The following is an 18,316-nucleotide window of genomic DNA, read 5'->3' on the forward strand; positions in this document are numbered from 1 at the left end:
ACAGAGCCTCTCTCCCACATACCATTCTGCTTTTCAAAATTAATTGACATGAGAAGAGCTTGGATCATAAGCCACCACTTGGGTAATTAAACTCCAAGTCCTCATTTGCATGCTATTATAACGTGATACAACTATTCACTTAACGAAATGGAACAGCTGCCATTCAGTGCTCAGAAATACACCAGGAAATACACCAGGAAGATCGGCCTTCCCCGGCAGAGTGGCAGTTGCTTTGGCTCAGGTGGGAGAAGTCTCTCTGAGAGTACATGGTCATCACAACAGACAGGGAACCTAAAAAGCCCTCACTTGCCTCATGGCAGTCCCAGGTTGCCACAAGGACAACGCCAGAGCAGGCTGAAAAAATGTGGCCTCTCTGGACATCTGACTTTTGAGTATCGCCATTTTCTCGGGTAGACCCCAAGAAAGGGCACTGTTGCATGTCAGCAGTGCAAGTCGTGAGGTCAGTGATGAAGAAAATGAGGAACTGAGCGAAATGCAGCCTTTGCAGGAGAAAAGGATCAGTGGAAAGAGGAGAAGAAAGGAGGGGAGCACGGAGAAAATTAAATTAAAAAGAGAGAAAGAGAGAGAAGGTCTTATTCCAGCTCCACTGCAGAGGACACTTCAAAACAAAAGAAACAAAAGTCTCAGGAAAAGAAAAAGGAAACCCATTCTTCCCCTAGCCATCCTGAATTCACCAAAAAGTAAATGGGTCTTTGTCCTAACTCAGGAAATTGAAGAATTCAATTTTTAAATTATTTCACCTACCTTGGAATTGCTATATAATCACACATCTTCCATACAGACATTTTTACGTGTTGGGACCCTTATCCTTCCTGTGGCCATCTGTATTAAATCTCTCGTTACTTGACAGCCATGCCCCAAGTATCGGCGTTTACACACACAAAGCACATCGTTTTGGGTGTTTGTGTTTCTGTGTGTTTGACTGACGTTGTCACTCCATAAGTTAATTATAAGATGACTTAATCAGTCGAACAAGTGTTCTACACAGCAGCTACTAAGTCCTGTCCACCTTCCAGTGATGAAGCCAGGTTTGTGATAGTGATTTACACACTAGGAAATGTATAAAGTGAGGTTCTTCACCTTTGTTTTTAAATCTCCAGGCTTAAAAACAATCATTGAAGATAAAATTGCTTTCCTGATCTTGAGTAAGTTTTTAAATGAATGAGATCTGAGGAAGATAATAATGAGAGTATTTATAACAGTGCCATTGTTTTATGAAATGCATGTTTCTAGCACCTGCCAGAATGTTTTTGTAACAATTAAAATATTTCTTCCTTTAAAAAAATCACTTAGCTTACTAGAAAGTCTGGCAGGGAGATTGTGTGCCAGTCTGGATTATTAGGGTAGATCCCGAGTTGACTTACAAATGTGCCATATTGGCAAGCTCACGGTGACATCTCAGCCACACACTTCCTGTGTGGAAACAGCAGCATCTTCATTCAAACAGATTTTTATTATATCTAGTGTGTATGCTGCTAGTATCCATGAGTACTGTGACAGTTTTTATGAATGTTTTGACATATTCTATTTATTTTGTCTGAAATGATTTTGAAATTAGTTTCACACTAAGCTTCTGGCTTCACAGAGTCCAATGTTAGATATCTCCTCTTTTGCTTCAGTCACAGACCTTAGTAGTACTGCCAAAAATTTAGAATTAAGAATTTCGTTCTGTACTTTTTAAAACTGAAGAACCAGGGGTAGCATCATGAAAGCCTTTGTATAATAATGAAATTTTATATGAATAAGCATTTCCAACAACATGTTAGTAGATATAAACATTTCTTAAATTTTTCATGTCATGGTCATCAGTGTGGTTTAGTTTTATGTCTAGTATTCCCTCATCCCAACAAGTTAGCTTTATTATGCTGCAAAGCTTTGAAAACCAACCTGTCATCTTGGAACAGCACCAAAGTTTCTAAGTACCTTGCTATGACAACTTCTACATTTTCAAATTGGTAACTACAGACAAGGCCATGAGCAAATTTATGGCCATAAAATAAGTTAAGTCCATTCTGCCTTGCAGGCTGGAGAGCTTTATCAGCCCTTGACCAGCACCCAAGCTGGCTTTCCCTGGTCAGACTTGGGGACCTCATAAGTCTTGTAGCTTTCCCTTACCTCCGCTCAGGTTTCATGCAGGCTGCACCCACACTTTTCCCTAGCACTGCATCCATGAAGCTCACACATCTTCAGCCTTTCTATAAACTGATTCCTCTCCTAGCCTATAAAAACAAAACTCTTTTGTCTAGAGTTTAGTCAGCTGTAGGACTAAATGCAGAACTTTTAGATTTTTAAGGCTTTGTTTTGTCTATGCTAATTTTGTGAAATTTCAGTTCATTGGTTATCTGGATTAACAAAAATAAGTTAAAAAATCATTTTTTAAAACCATTTTTTAAAAAATAGCAAGGGACTGAGAAGGTGGCTTATCAGTTAAGAACTCTCTCTGCTCTTACAGAGGACCTGAGTTCAGTTCCTAGTATCCACACTGGGAGTTCATAACCACCTGTAACCCTGTTACTCCAGCTCGGAGGGATCTGATGACTTCTGAATTCTGTGGTACCTGTGAGCACTTAGTAGATGCCCACACAGACATACACATGTACATGTAAATTTAAAGTTTTAAAAATTTTAAATTTTAAAAAAAAGCAAAAAAGAAATGGTCTCATACCATGTGTATGTAGCACTGTCAGCAACAACTGTAGTTGAAAATGAAGAGTTCATCCTATTTGTGAGTTTTATTTCTGTTAATTGTGAGAGAATATAAATGGAATCATTTGGGTTTTTTTTCTTGAGTCGTGACACAGCTAATGATTCAGAAGAGCTGTATATAATCAGTCCTCCCTTATTAATCTTCCATAAAAAAATAAAAGATTCTTATGGACCAGTCATTTCCCCCAGAAATAATCTCTGAATTGTTGCTAAATTTCCCTATAATATTGACATGCCTTATGAAACATCTCATCTGAGTAAAAGTCATTTATTTTTACTAAAGTAAAAAGAAAGGAAGGAGAAATAAATGTACATAGGTTATAGATAGATAGATAGATAGATAGATAGATAGATAGATAGATAGATAGATAGATGATAGATAAATGATAGGTGATAGACAGATGATAGATAGATAGATAGATAGATAGATAGATAGATAGATAGATAGATAGATGCTGGGAATCTTTTCCTCTCAGAGAGCCTTAACAAAGAAGTAGGTGTTAGCATCAACATTTAACAGCTAAGGAAGCCCACACTCAGGAAGGAACTCCCAGAGCTCCCAGACAGGCCCAGAGATTCTAACTCTACTCTAGCCAATGCGCCTGAGGCCAGACAGACCTTAGCCACGACTCCTTTAGACAGTCGTGGTTCACTGATGACAGAATCTAAAACTGAGATTCCAAAGAAACCTGAAGAAGCATTCCATAGACCTGAGAGCAGTGACCCTTTGACTGGTGCCTGGGGTCACCACACTCCCCAAGCTCCCAACCTCTACTCGGCTTCTGTTAAGCTTCAAGAGTGCATTTGCTCACACCAGGCAGTCATTGCGCACTTTGGCTTAAAAGAACATAGCATCTTAATAAGTGTTCATCACAGATGCTGCTGAAACAGCAATGCTTTAAAAATGTGACAGATCCCCTCTGCCCTGTTTACACACCCAAGACTACTCTATGTTGTGATCATGTGACACTCGTCACACTCACTATTCACTAGTCCACCCATCTTTGCATCATACCACTTACATTTGGGTTTTGAATCAAATATTCATGCTATTGTGAGAATAACAGGAAATGACAGATACGAGAAGGGAACTTCTATCCTGGACAGAGCCCTAACATCCTGTTGGGCAGCGTCAATGACCTTGATAAGAGACTACTCCTAGGAAGGTGGGCTTACCCTAAGCCATGCTTAAGAGCTAGGTGGAATAATTAGCCCTTTAATGAGATACTGTACTCACTCCTGCCCCCCATCTCCACACCAGAATAGTCCCTACAAGTCTGGTAGTCATGAGGACCAGCTGAGTATACCCAAAAGGTGTAATTTTCCTTCACTTTTTCTCTTTCAGATGCCAGCTGGAGCCTAACCTTTTTCTGGTACCTTGGGCTCCCTCGCTCTTCCTCTGAGCCACGTTTTCCGCTTCATTGCTCCATTCTCCTCCTCCAGGAAGTTGCAGAGGTTTACAGTTTGCCTGCCCTGTGTTTAGTTTGTCCTTGAGTTTCTGTTTGATCCATTCTTCAGTTATTTTATTAATGAGACTAAGAACCCAAAGGGTGAACCAATTGCCCGAGTATCACTCTGGTTTAGAACATGGAAAATGCTCCTGAAGGCCTGCTCTGCATGAGGCCCCAGGACCCCTAGGACCCACTAGCCAGAGGACCTAAGCACTGACACTGGGCGATCCAAAACTGTGAACCAAATAAAATTTTCATTTCTTCTGTTTTTCCAAACAGGGTTTTTCTTTGTAGCCTGACCGTCCTGCCTGCAACTCCCTCTGTAGACCAGGCTGGCCCCAAACTCAGAGAGATCCACTTGCCTCTGCCTCCCAAGTACTGAGATTAAAGGTGGGTGCCACCACTACTCAGCTTAAACCTTTTTTCTTTATAAATCAACTGTCTCAGTTATTTTGCCGCAGTGGTATGAAGTTAATACAATGAATACCCAGAAGCACCTGTTCCCATCACCCTGCATACCATGGCTCCACAGTCATCCCGTCATAGCTGGACTGTCTCATTCCTATCCTTTTCTCCATTTGAAAATATTTGTTAATTTTCTACAGATTCTTCCTGCTTATCCCTAAACACTCAGCACCTAGACTGAAGCTTAGGAAATGGTGAGAATTCTGTGAAATGGATTAAACAAATCATGCCCCCCCCCCCCACACACACACAATGAAATGAGTGGCTAATCTCTAGTGGAGACAGACATGACCAGAAGGGCTTTTCCCTTACACACCTCCGAAAAGCTTAGCGGTGAAAGTGAGTGGCCAACCATACTTTTATTTGGTTCTAAAGCACTGGTTTCAGAGGTCGAAGAAACCTGAGATCCCACTGCCTCTGTCCCTGTCAGAAACCAGTCTTCCTTGTAAGCAGAAGCCAGGCTGCTGGAATCATCCTCCCATTCCCTCTGCCTTGGCATGCATCCTGGGCCTCCTCGTAAAGGCTGCCATTTACTGGGTTTTGTCAGGTTAACACAGAGTAAATATTTTCAGTACTTGAACTCAAAGGAGAGCTGGGAGAGATCAAGTGACTAGGGAGTAAATGGCACCTCCATGAAGCAGCAGACAGGGCCCCATGCTGTCCTTGTGCCCAGTGATTAGTGTCACGTGGTTAGGGGCTGAACTCCCCTGCAGCTCAGTGACTTCGAGAAGGGTGCATGGAGCTCCGAGGAAGAAATCCAGTATGTGGTGCATTCTCCAGCATGTAAACACCCTGCACACACGTGGATGGGGTTATATATGAGAACAAGCAGGGAAAGATGGGTGTCAAATCAAGATGAGGAACACACATAGCTTGGTAGGATGGTTATAATGAAAAAGTAAACTTTTGTGTTCTAAGCACAAGTACACAAAGAAAAAAAAATCACACTTTCCCCAAAGCTACCCCAGAGTGGGATGGCTGCTGCTTGCTTGTTCGTACAATGGAGAGGGTTCTGGCAGCTGACTGAGCAATAACACAGTACCACTCCCCAAAGCTCGACTCTAGGCTGTTCTCACACAGGGTGGGTGGCAGCTGAGCACTCAAGATTCTTTCCTTGGCCAGCCTGAGAGAATCTTAGTGCTTGTCCAGACAGGCCCCATAAGGCACTTTTATTTCCTGTCTGGCATGATTAATCTAATTTGTTTTAGGTTCTGAGAAACAGGCTATACTACAAGGTGTCCTGGATGCTTAGGAGACCTTATATCCAAAAATTCTTGAGTAAATTAGATGTTAAAGGGCCAGTTGTTTCAAAGCGACAAGCTGCTCCCCAGCAGAAGGTGAGCTGCTTAGAAAAAGCTCAAGTGTGTAGGAAAATTAGAGCATCAGGCTCCATGGTCTTGGTCCTTTGTGAGTTTTCCTGGACTCTCCAAAGATCTGTCACCAGAGGTGCTACCATCCAGAAGAGACTCACTTGAGTAGAGGTGGACCTGCCACACTCTGGCAGAGTCATTTCTATGTATGATGGCAGCCCTGGAGCAGAAGGGCCCTACTCTGAGGAGAGATGCTCAGTGGTTAAGAGTGTGTACTGCTTTTGACCCAAGTTCAGTTCCCAGAACCCACATCAGGCAGCTCACAACCATGTAACTCCAGTTCCAGGATACCTGAAACACTCCTCCACAGGCACCAATATGCGGGTATGCACACACTCATGCAGATCACGCCTGTGGTGGCAACAGAGCTCAGAACAGACAAAACGGCTTCCTGGGTAAATAAAATCCTTTTCTAAGACAAGCATGGCCTTCAACCTAATGGGAATGTATTCCAGAAACTCTGTCCTCTGGTTTGAAGCCTCACCATCTTGATTCTGTGGTGGTGACAAATCTATTTTGGCAGGCCCCAAGGTGTGCATTCCTAGAATTGTCCTCCATAAGCCCGTTTCCAGGCAGAATCTGACAGAGTAGTTTCAGGACATGGGATTGTCAGTCTAAGATCTTATGTCCTATCTTTGGCCTGGGACCTGATACTCACTGGTCAAGTTAGGGTGGCTAGCCAGTGAACGCCAGGCATCTGCCTCTTGCCTCTCAGTCTCTCCATGCGGGGATTATAGGAACACAGCACCAGGCCCAGCATTTTGCATGGATGCTGGAGATTGAATTCACACCCTGAGCATGCTTGCTTGGTAAGTAGTTTAAAGTCATCTCTCCTGTCTCCAGAAAGTATTGCTTGTTTCTCTTTAAGATGTATTTCTGTTGAAGAGTGGATTGCAAACCCAAACCAAATCTCTCAAAAAGCCACAAACTAACACATCCATTCCACCCCACCCCACCCCTGAGACCTCTTAGCTGTCCAGACAAATAACTGAGTCTTCCAGATGTTTGAAAACATAGTGTATTTCTTTGGCAAGTACATATTAGGCTTGGTTTCACAGCTGTCCTCTGAAGGCAATCTCACTTATATACAGAACCAAATGTCATGCTCCACCTAGATAGTAAAACAGTCAAGATGGATATTTGATTCTCAAACATCTTTCTTTTACTTCATACAGAACACAATTTAATCTCTGTTTCCTTTCTAGGAAAAAACTCAAAATAGAAACCTTTTAACAACAGAACTTTGTTTTAAAGTAAGAAAATCATATCACCTACTTGTGCCAAAAATGGAAGAGATGAAAAACATGCCCAGCAGTATGGAATGTGGAATGCAGTTCAGAACCACATCCCAAAAGACAGGGGTGCCATCAACAAAGCACAGGGGTGATCTGATATCAAACTCAGCCAGTTATCCTCAAGACCAGCGTTTAGTCACCTTAGTTCACATCTTTCAGGGGGTCCAGTTTCTGGTCAAATTTCTGGAAATCTACCAAGATAGTTGGGAAAATCATTTGATCAGCAAAGCAGCTATTGTTCTCTGTCAGTTCCAAGATAGTGACAGGAAAGACCTAAGAAAAACGCATCTTTGATGAGAAGCTTCTTCTTAGCATAACTGTGAGATTCAGTCTGGGAGACTCTTCTGTTAGGACTGCTTAGGTTCATGAGGAAGAACAGATCTCACAGCCATCTAGTTCTCTGTGGCCTGGGTAGTAAGTGGCCACTCCAGCTATGGCCTAGAGGACAAGAATGGTTTTCTAAAAAGAATCCATCTCGACCACCTTCACGACCAAGTCAGGAGGACCTTTGCCTGCAAAGTTTTGTTCTGCTGTTCATCAACACTACTCATGGATATGGTTCGTTTAGTCAAAACAGTAAATGAGTTTTAACCTCTCCTGAGTCCTCACAGTAGGAAGCAGTATGTTAGTTAATTAGTATGCATACTAATTAAATTTGGGCATTTTAAAAAACAAGTTCTTGCCGGGCGGTGGTGGCGCGCGCCTTTAATCCCAGCACTCGGGAGGCAGAGGCAGGCGGATCTCTGTGAGTTCGAGGCCAGCCTGGGCTACCAAGTGAGTTCCAGGAAAGGTGCAAAGCTACACAGAGAAACCCTGTCTTGAAAAACCAAAAAAAAAAAGAAAACCAAGTTCTTGTTACCTGCTTGCCAACCTTTTAAAAACACTATGCATGTACTGACTTTCAAGGGAGGAAGAAAAGAACCTCATAGAGCTGAACCTTGAATGCCACAATTTGGAATTTGAGGGGAAATTCTTTCATGTGAGCTTGTTTGAAGGAGTGCTTGGACTTTGCACAGCCACAGTGAACCCAGCCTAAAGAGCTTCTTTTGAGAGGGTGTTCATGAATGTGTATGCTGAAGGACTTTCTCTTTACCTTCATTCACTGAACCATAAGCCTCCTAAGAGTGAGACCTTGATTCCAACAGTTTGCTTTATCTTGTTTGTTCCTGTTTATCACTGTTTTTCTCTAGGAATGTAGGGTGGTGTTTGTACTAAGCATTCAGTAAACACCTAGTGAATGAATGGATGAATGAATGAATGAATGAATGAATGAACGTTCAAATCTGAGACTTCCATACTGTGTGACCGACTCACAGGTGACACACACTGCTGGGGAGCTCAGCTAGCCCCAGAGGGTGTTTGGTAAAACTCATGGTGGTTTATTCCAGGGTACATGCCTTTGGTGCCCTTTTTATTTTTTTATATCTGAGTTGTGTTTCTAGAAGCTTAACTAGTCTCTTCCCTTTTAAACAGTGAAACTAGAACATTTCCATGGCACTTACTTTAAAGAAATGGAAGTGTGTCTTGGTCTTTGCATTGCCCCAGCCACCTACATTTGACAACAGACTAGATGAGCAACCAAGACACCTTGACTCCGTTGGTACAGAAAAACACCCCAGACAAATATTGCCAGAGACCAGAGCACCAGCCCACAGGGCTTTCTGAAGCTTCTTCTGCTCATCTGTAGGATGGAGAGTTGATCTGTTGGGTCTGTCTCTATTTGACTAGTCTAGGACTCTTGCCCCACTCTCCCCAGGTACCACAATAAGTGCTACATGAATGAGCTTTCTTGGTCAGTGCTGGATTCTACTGATGTGAAGGTAAAGGGAACAGGAAGTGAGTGACAAGATGATCCTACATTCCAACCAAGATGGCAGCCAAAGGCAGAAGGGGGTCCACACCCAAGGGAGCCTAGGCTCAAAGCATCTCAGGAATGGACATATACCTTTTATGGTCTCTTATTAAGCCAGAATACACTCAGGTAGACGGACTAACAGATCTGCTGCCATTCTTACTAAATTACCAAAGGATATGAGACTTACCAGGGACTAGCTGACTTTGGGTGTCAATGCCTCGGTAGAGCCTGGTAAGCTGGCAGACATTAAGTGGTGCTTGCTGGATACACAGTGACCTGCTAGTCCTGGTTTTCCTGATATTCTCAATTTTAATAGTAAATTTCTCAAGTCTCAGAAAAGTCCATGTTATGGTCAAACTAAATAGTCAGTTGCTTTAAACACAGTGACAGGCTAGGCTGACACTAGACTACCTTTAGCAAAGTTGTGTGGTCTACCAAATTGTGTGGTTATCCACCTGTTTTTAGGACCTACCGACAGCCAACAAACCAAGATTTCCTAGCAAAACAATCAATATATTTTGAACTGCTTAACTTTTTTTTTCAAAATATCTGTTTGAAAAATCAGTTCATACAAAACTAAAAGGTACATAGAAAAAATATAAAAATAAAATAAGAAACATGGCAAGTGATTTCTACATCTCAGGCCAGGGGACTGTGTCCCTTTCTCCTGTTTGCCAAGTGACTTGCTTCAAACATACTGGTCAATATCAAGCAGGCAAGGTGAGAGACCAAATGTTTTGGCATGCAGAGATAACACAAAAATAAAGAAATAAACAGACAGACAAGCAGAGACAGAAAAAGAAAGAAAAAGAGAGAAAGAAAGAGAGAGAGAGAAAGGAAGGAAGGAAGGAAGGAGGGAAGAAAGAAAGAAAGAAAGAAAGAAAGAAAGAAAGAAAGAAAGAAGAAAAGAAAGAAAGAAGAAAAGAAAGAAAGGAAAGAATGACCATAGAGGGGGAAAGATGACCCAAATTATTCTCCCTTCCTTTCAAAAATTAGAAGAGATTTGTGCAGTTAGCCCGCCGTTGAGTAGCTCTGCTGTAAATTCACCTCGCACTTTCAGAAATTCCCTCAATGAGATGCGAGAGAAGAATGCACAGCTTAGAGTCCGAAGCATATGTAATATGCTGTTTTTATAGCAGCCGCTGGGTTCAAAGAACTTTAACCCCGTTGTGTAAATGCGTCACCAGGAACATACCCAGGTTGTCATGGCAACAACCTCAGTGCAAGGCCCTTTGCTCGGTTGAACGGGTGTCAGCTTTCAGCCTCCTTGCATTCCAGGCTGGCATCCACCCCAGGCTACAGCTTAGACTTCATTAGAGGCCCAGATGAAGGACAGTGAAAGAATCCCCGGGCAATTCCGAGAACTGAGAACTGCGAGGAGGCTTTCCTCAACACACCTGAGGGCGCAAGCTGAGAATGAACCCAGGCGGTCAGAACACACTAAGCAAGGTCTCTCTGGACTGTTCCTTAGAGAACCCGCGATAGACACAGCGGCCTTTCCCTGCTTAATTTTAGGCACATCCATAGTCTTAGCCGGAAGAGACAACATCTCAGCTGCTATCTGCAAGATTACTACAAGGCTCACATGACCCGTACTTGGTACAGGTGCAAGACCAACTCTTGAGTGCTGCTCAAAGGCTTATGAAAATGCTAAGCATTCTTGAAGAAAATACAGTAACAGGTTGGCTGAACCCTGCTGCCTGGTGAACGTTTTCTAAAAATACTGTAATGATTGACTTTAAACAACAATATGTTCAAAAAATGTGGCCTAGAAAACAATGAATTTAAAAAAAAATACCTTGATAGTCAAGTGGAAAAAGGGGAGACAAAATGGCTAGCCACTGTAGAAAGAAAATTATAATCAAATGTTCTAGAATCTTCCATGTACTCATGTGTTGCACTTATTTCAGCTCTGATACATTTTTTTTATTTCATCATAGGAAGGTTTGTTTGATAAAGGTTATACACATATGATTTATCCGAAGAAAGCACCTCATTTATTGTACAAGGAACTTGCCAGAATAGTCCTCACTGAACTGACCAGAAATCTGAAGCACAGAATAAATTCAGCCATCAGAGTAGAAAAGGAATACCAAAGCTTGTGCTGACTCATGCTTATGGGAGTGATAAAAATGGGCTTCCATCAGGCTCAGACACAAGCGCGGTCAACCCGAAGGGTGTGACAACCTATGTTTAATGAACCGACGAAAGTGGGAGAGAAAGAGGAGCCCACTGTGATTTGTGTTCTCCATGTAGAAATCCTTATTCGCTCACTCAGACAGATCCAGAGACAGCCCCACGCAGCGCCCACAGTGGTGGGTCACAGCCGACGCTGTGTCTCCAGTTCTCTTCGACCCTGCCCTGGATGTGGGCAGTTCCCAGATCCCCATTTGGCATATGAATATGCAGTCTCATTTTGTGATATTTTTCTCTCCATGTTTCTACACTAACAAAACTCCTTGAGACAAGTTGTGTTGTTTTAAATAAAACCTCTTTTTTAATGAAATTGCCTTCAGGTGGCATCCAGCTGTGACTTGGCCACTTGTGACCATTACTGGATTTGTGTTCTCTTTATGATCATTTTCTTTTCTTTATTAGATTTGGTCTAGAAGACCAGAATTTGGTGGAGAACAGAGGGATGTCATGGATAAGGTCACTGAAAACCATGGGAAATAAGTACTATCATCAGGCAATGATACATAGTTTTGGAATGTTAATCAAGTAAGTCAGTTGTCCTCTGTTCAAATAGTTAAGTGTGGCTCTGTGCTCATCTCCTCTGGAGAGAGAACAGAGGGGGTGAGTGTAGAAGAAAACACAGTTATTTTGGATTAGGCTCCAGAATCCTGGCCTCTTGGGGTGATTAGGGAACACTCTGGGGACAGATGACCTGAGCAGCACTTCAGGACCAACACTAGGGCACCCGAAGTCTCCCCAGACGTGATGAGGGCACGGACGTGATTATAGGACACAATGGAGATGATAGCCCGGGTTAGTCAGGACTCAGCCCCGTGGGGACTAAGCAGAGAGGAGCAGGGGGGCATTTCCACAGAAGACTATGGTGAGAGAGAGACTCGATGCCTGTACCCAAGCATTGGGTGGTTCTGGGAGACCACATACACAGAAAGTTGTCTCCTGCCCAGTTAGCACAAGGAGCATACATTTGAATCCTCAAATTTCTTGTCCCCTTTTAACATACCAGTTGGGAACAGGCTGAGTTAAGCTGTAGTTACAAATGGTCCTGTACATCCTCTCAACCTGCAATTTCATTTTCCTTGTTTCAATTACCTGCAATCACAGCCTAAAAATATTAAGTTGAAAAATTCTATAAACAATAGCAAGATCTAAATTGTGTAATGAAATCCCAGTCTTTGGGATGTGGGCCATTCCTTCGTCCAGTGTATCCATATATATGCTACCATCCATTAGTCACATAGTATTCATCTTGGTAATAAGATCAGCTGCCATAATAATCATGCAACTCTATTTTAACTAAACATGATGCTGGCATTTGAGTATGCCAAAGAGACACTGTGAGTGACCTCCTGTAAGTGAAAGGTGAGAGCTTTCCCTACATATGTTTGAATAGGAAAAAAAAAATCACAGTACATTTAGGACTTGGTACTGACTGAGGTGTCAGTCATCCTGGGGGCACTGGGACATAGGCACGTATCCCTGAGCATCAGGGGGTGGTAGACTCTGCTCACTGTGCTGTGGCTGCAGTGCTGGCCTGTCATCATCCTAGCACTCGCCACATTTGTCCCTCTGTTGCGAAGTATACTTGTCAACATAAAGAAAATATGGTTGTATTTCATGATGGCTGTTTGGAGAGAAACAAAGCCAACTTCTGCATCAATATCCCACTCTGTTGAGTCACTCCTGCTCACCATCTTAAACTTCAGCCTCATTCTAGAAAGGACTCACTGCTTGGCACCAGCTCTTCTCCTAGGCAGCCTTTTCCAATCACACACTGAAGAACATCAGTTCTGAAGCTTTCTGTTTGGATGTTTGGTCACAGACTCTCTCATGTAATTATTAAAAAATTTTATGGACTGCTGTCTTCACCTCAGAGACTGAGGTTTATGCTTCCTAGAAATTTTCCTCAAATCCCATCACACTTCTGTGGTTCCTGTGGAGTGTTCCTGATGAGACAGAAAACTGCTTAAAGATAAACATGATGTCTTCTCCCTCCACAGCTGCCACTCCTGGAATAGTGATCATCTTGTCAGTGGAATGGATGGAGCTTGTAAAAAAGGGAATGGACCCACCAGTACAAAGCACCTTCCATTGGTATGGTGGTTTGAAAGAAAATGGCCCTCAAAGGAGTGGCACTATTAGGAGGTGTGGCCTTGTTGGAGGAAGTGTGTCACTGTGGGGGTGGGCTTTGAGGTCTCTTACTCAAGCTTCCTTCAGTGTGACTGTCATTCAGTTTTCTGTGGCCTTCTGGTCAAGATGTAGGCAGCACCATGTCTGCCTGCACACTGCCATGTTCCCCATCATGAAGATATTGGACTGAACCTAAAACTGTAAGAGAGACACTCCAATTAAATGTTTTCTTCGTAAGAATTGCTATAGTCATGGTGTCTCTTCACAATATAAAAATCATAACTAAGACAGAAGTTGGTACTAGGAGTAGGGTATTGCTGAAATATGCCTGACCATGTTTTCTTTGGAGGAATTTGGACTTTGGTACTTTGGGTTAGGAAAGCCGTGGAATGCTTTAACACTGCTTAATGGGCCATACTAGTAGGAACATGGAAGACAGTGGTGCTAAGAGCTATTTGAACTATTGGGGACTCACTCAAGAGGTTTCAGAGGAGAAATTTAATATATGGCCTACAGATCGTTCTTGTGATATTTTGGTGAAGAAGTGGCTGCATTTTGTCCTTATCTGAAGAGTTTACCTGAGGTTAAAGTGAAGAGTTTTGGATTAATTCCATTAGCAGAAGGAATCTCAAAACAGCTTAGAATATATTCTGTCCTATGGATATTAGTGCTAGCTCTAATGAAGATTTATAATAAAAAAAGAGCAAGCTGAGCAGAATAAATTACAAAATGTAAATTTCGAGGAGGAAAACAGCACCAGGAAGAAGAATGGAGCTAAATTCTATGTTCAAGAAGATAAATGGATTGAGAAATGGAATATAAGGAGTGGTGACCTCAAGGCAAGATTCCACTGAGCTAAATTTCCAACTTGTGAAAAGGAACTAAAGAAAGGCTTAGAGCCAGGTATGGTGGGACATACCTTTAATCCCAGCACTGGGAAGACTGAGGCTGGCAGATCTCTGAGTTTGAGGCCAGCTTGGTCTACTGAGCAAGTTTCAGGACAGCCAAGCTTAGGCAATGAAGGACAGAAAGCTGATGAAGATGGATTGGATGAAGGGGCCATGTTCCAGCCCCAGTAAATAGCAGAACTTGGCAGCTTTGGCCATGTGGTTCTGGTATTAGAGTTAAGGAGAGAAGAAATGGGTTATGGAATTTGCCTCAGTGCCTAAAAAAGGCCACTGAGGCCAGGATTTTGTCAGGGGTGTCCTTGAATGAAAGCCTAGTAGAGAGGCCATTGCATGAAGCTGTGAAGTTGCAGCCTGGATTGCCTTGGAGAACCCAAGATACTAGAGATGCCAGAGTTGTGGGATACCTGCCAACGAGAGCTGCTAACAGTGAGTAGAACTAGCCCAAGAGAAATAAATATGTTGCAGTCAACAAAGCTGAACATAATTGGAGATCTGAAGATCATTTTGCTCTCAGACATGGAGTTGCAGAGTTTAGAATTTGTCCAGCTGGTTTTCAGTCTTGCTTTGGTCCAGTATTTTTCCTCACTCTGCTCCCTTCCCTATATTTTGGACCAGTAATGTATATTCTGTACCATTATATGTTGGAAGTATGCAATCTGCTTTGTGATTTTGATTTTTACAGGGGGATTACAGTTAAGAGATTGTCATGCATCTCAGAAGAGACTTTGGATTTGAAACAAGTCTGAGACTGCTATAGACTATGGGGACTTTTGAAGTTGAACTGAATGCATTTTTTGTATTATGATATGGCTTTAAACTTTTTGAGGCCCGGGAGTGGAATGTGGTGTTTGAAAGAAAACAGCCTCCAAAAGGAGTGCCTCTCTTAGGAGGTGTGGCCTTGTTGGAGGGTGGGCTTTGAGGTCTCTTGCTCAAGCTTCTCTCCACGTGACAATCAGTCGACTTCCTGCTGCCTTCTGTTCAAGAAGCTCCAACGGCATGTCTGCCAGTCTGCTCCCCATTGTGCTTCCCACCATGATGATAATAGGTTGAACCTCTGAAACTGTAAGCGAGCCACCACAATTAAATGTTTCCTTTATAAGAGTTGCCATGGTCATGGTGTCTCTTCACAAATAATAGAAGCCTTAACTAAGACATCTGGTCATGGAAAGAAATAGGTCCATGGTACCACCTGCTCAGGTTGTACATGGTAGAGTGTCGTGGATGCCTTAGGCTCTCTTCAGAGAACTTACATATTATATAGTGATAGTTCAGGTCTGCACTCCTCTCTACTGAGCTCTGTGACTTGCACACAAGAGTGCCGAGTAACAGTATGATGAGTTTCTGAGAGTTACCTGTCAGTTTTAAAGTAAAGCTTGACCACACTTTCTCTAACAGTCTCTTTTTTTCTCTGTCTTAATTAAACACGATGAAAAAAATCATGTCCTTATTTAAGCACATCACAGAATATCTTCAGGTTTAAAAAGGAACTCCAGAAACAGAATGCTTATAAAGAAAGGAAATTTAAAAGCAGAACTGATAGCAAGCTCAGTGTTTTTGGAATGGCATAGTTAAAAAATAGAAATTCTGCTATGATGATCTCACTAGATTAAATCTGGATTAATATTTTAAAATCTTAAATATGCTAATTGTTTTACATTTCTAACATAGGATTGTCCAAAGGGGTCCCAGATTCCACCACCCTGAGTGTGAAATCAGGCAAACTGGGAACATTTTATTTAGATGAAGGAACACATTCAGGAAGAAAAAAAACCTCCCCCTTAGATATTTTATTTGTAATTAAAACAAAAAATCATAATCAGACATACTAAAATTTAAGGTCCTAAACATAAAGATTGCTAATGTTTATTCATGACTTTTGTTCCTAAAATCTGTTTTTCCCCCAGAACATCTTTGAGGTGATAACCAACCTGTTTCTCAATTCCAAGGAAGATGTGTTTGTGCAGAGAAGAAAGGGGCTGGCGTAGAACCGGGTGGGTTCTGTAGAGTTCCTAGAACAGCATCCAGTGGTAGCTAATGCTACACAACTAACTCTGCACAATCTGCAGTCAGTTTCAAGGCCCAGCACCACTAAGTTTTAGTTTCTTTGTTTAAAAAAAAAATCCCTTGGAAGTACTGTATTACCAATGTCCTTGTTAACATAGCTGGTGCTATGGGGAAAATGCTAATGACTTAGTCAAAAAGCAATTGAAAATCTAAATTTGAAAAAGTTCAGCGGTAATGTGTTTCATTTCTCTCATGTTTCTCTTTCTATATACTCATGGTAATTCATAGTACCCCCACACAACTAAGAAAATTCAAATGAGATTTTTGTTAAATACAAAAAGAAAATTCCAAGTGCTAAGAAGTCCGGTGCCAGAATTCGCTGGCAGGCCCTGCCTTTGCCTTGGCAGGGCTTGTTTTGAATCTGAAATGTCCCACACAGGCTCATGCTTTGAATGCTTGGCCCTCATCTGGTGCTGCTCTTGTGGGAGGCTGTGGAACCTTCAGGAAGTGGGCCTTACATGGCAGAAGTAGGCCACTGAGGGTTGGCCTTGGAAGCTTGCAGACCAGCCCTCGTTCCTGCTATTCCTTTTGTGGCTTCATCCTCCATGGTGTAAGGAACCTCAGCCTCACAAGCCCCTTTGGCAATGGACTGAGCTTCCCCACCAGACCTTCTGATGTGAGCTGGACCCCTGAAACCACGACTCCTTCCTTGAGTTACTTCTGTCAGGTACTGTGGTCATCATAACACATAAGCAACTAGTACTGGGATCCCTGTAGGGATCCCTCCTGGATTTTCTGTCAAGAGCTAAATAATCCTATTCAAACTTGGTTGATGAAACTTTTGACTTGTTATTGCATGCAAAGGAATAATAACAGAAGACTGTCTAGTCCCTGAACATGAGATTCCATCAGTGCTAAGGTGCATCTAGACTTTGGATGTGTAAATCTGTGTCTCATAAAGGTGTCAATCACTGACGACTTGGTTTTGATGAATACGGGGCATACAACAATTCAAAGGGCACCTGATGAGTATGAGGTATAGTGTTAAACATTTGCTATTATTTTTCTTGGTAGTAGGTTTCTGAATATTTAATTATTTTACCCAGAATCTTTGTTTTCTAAACTGTCCATATTAAATACTTTTAATTTAACTTAATGGCTTCTTTGCATAGCCCCCTGGAACCTGCAGAAGGCCTACACAGACCATGAGTATGCTCTGATCACATGAAAAAGAGTTTGTGGACCCACAGCAGCCAATCTCCAGTGACACAGGATTAAACAAAACAGATGGAACAACTCTGAGCAATTATCTATGCCAAGTACAGCAGGATGGAGTCCCAGTTGCCCTCAGCAGCAGAAGGCTTAGCACATAGATGATGAGGGATCTTCTCACTGCCCTCCTCCTTCCCACCCCTTTACCCTTTCCTAGAATCACTTCCCAAATAAACCACTTCCACAGAATCCTTGCTTTAGCTTCTACTTTGGGAGACCTAACATAAAAATGTTAGGTTCTTATGGTGATATTTTATTTGTACTGAAGTGTGATTTTATTTGTATGTTAATAAATAAAGTTGCCTGGGGGTCAAAGCTAATAGTAAGCCATAGCGGAGCTGGGTGTTCATGGTGCATGCCTTTAATCCCAGCACTTGGTAGACAGAACGAGGTAGATCTCTGTGTGGTCAAGGATACAGCCAGCATTGGAGACATACGCCTTTAATCTCAATACCAACCATAGAAGACCTGGAGGTCTGTACAGACAGGCAGTGATGAGGCGGTCATGTGGTTGGGTTTACAACCAATGAGAAGGCAGAACAGAAGGTCTATATAAAGACAAACACACAGGAAGTAGATCTCTCTTGGCTGAAGAGGATCGCTGAAGCAGGAAGGGTAAGGCTCTTAGCTCTGACCTCTTGGGCTT

At 42.3% G+C, this 18,316-nt stretch overlaps 1 pseudogene; it reads left to right on the forward strand.

Moving 5' to 3' along the window:
* The first annotated feature begins 313 nt into the window (after nucleotides 1–313).
* On the forward strand, nucleotides 314–16,379 carry LOC128103711 (protein SREK1IP1-like; annotated as a pseudogene).
* The last annotated feature ends 1,937 nt before the right edge of the window (nucleotides 16,380–18,316 follow it).

This window comes from Peromyscus californicus, unplaced genomic scaffold, assembly GCF_007827085.1.
Source record: "Peromyscus californicus insignis strain IS unplaced genomic scaffold, ASM782708v3 Scaffold_8__1_contigs__length_139910024, whole genome shotgun sequence".
Classification (NCBI taxonomy): Eukaryota; Metazoa; Chordata; class Mammalia; order Rodentia; family Cricetidae; genus Peromyscus; species Peromyscus californicus.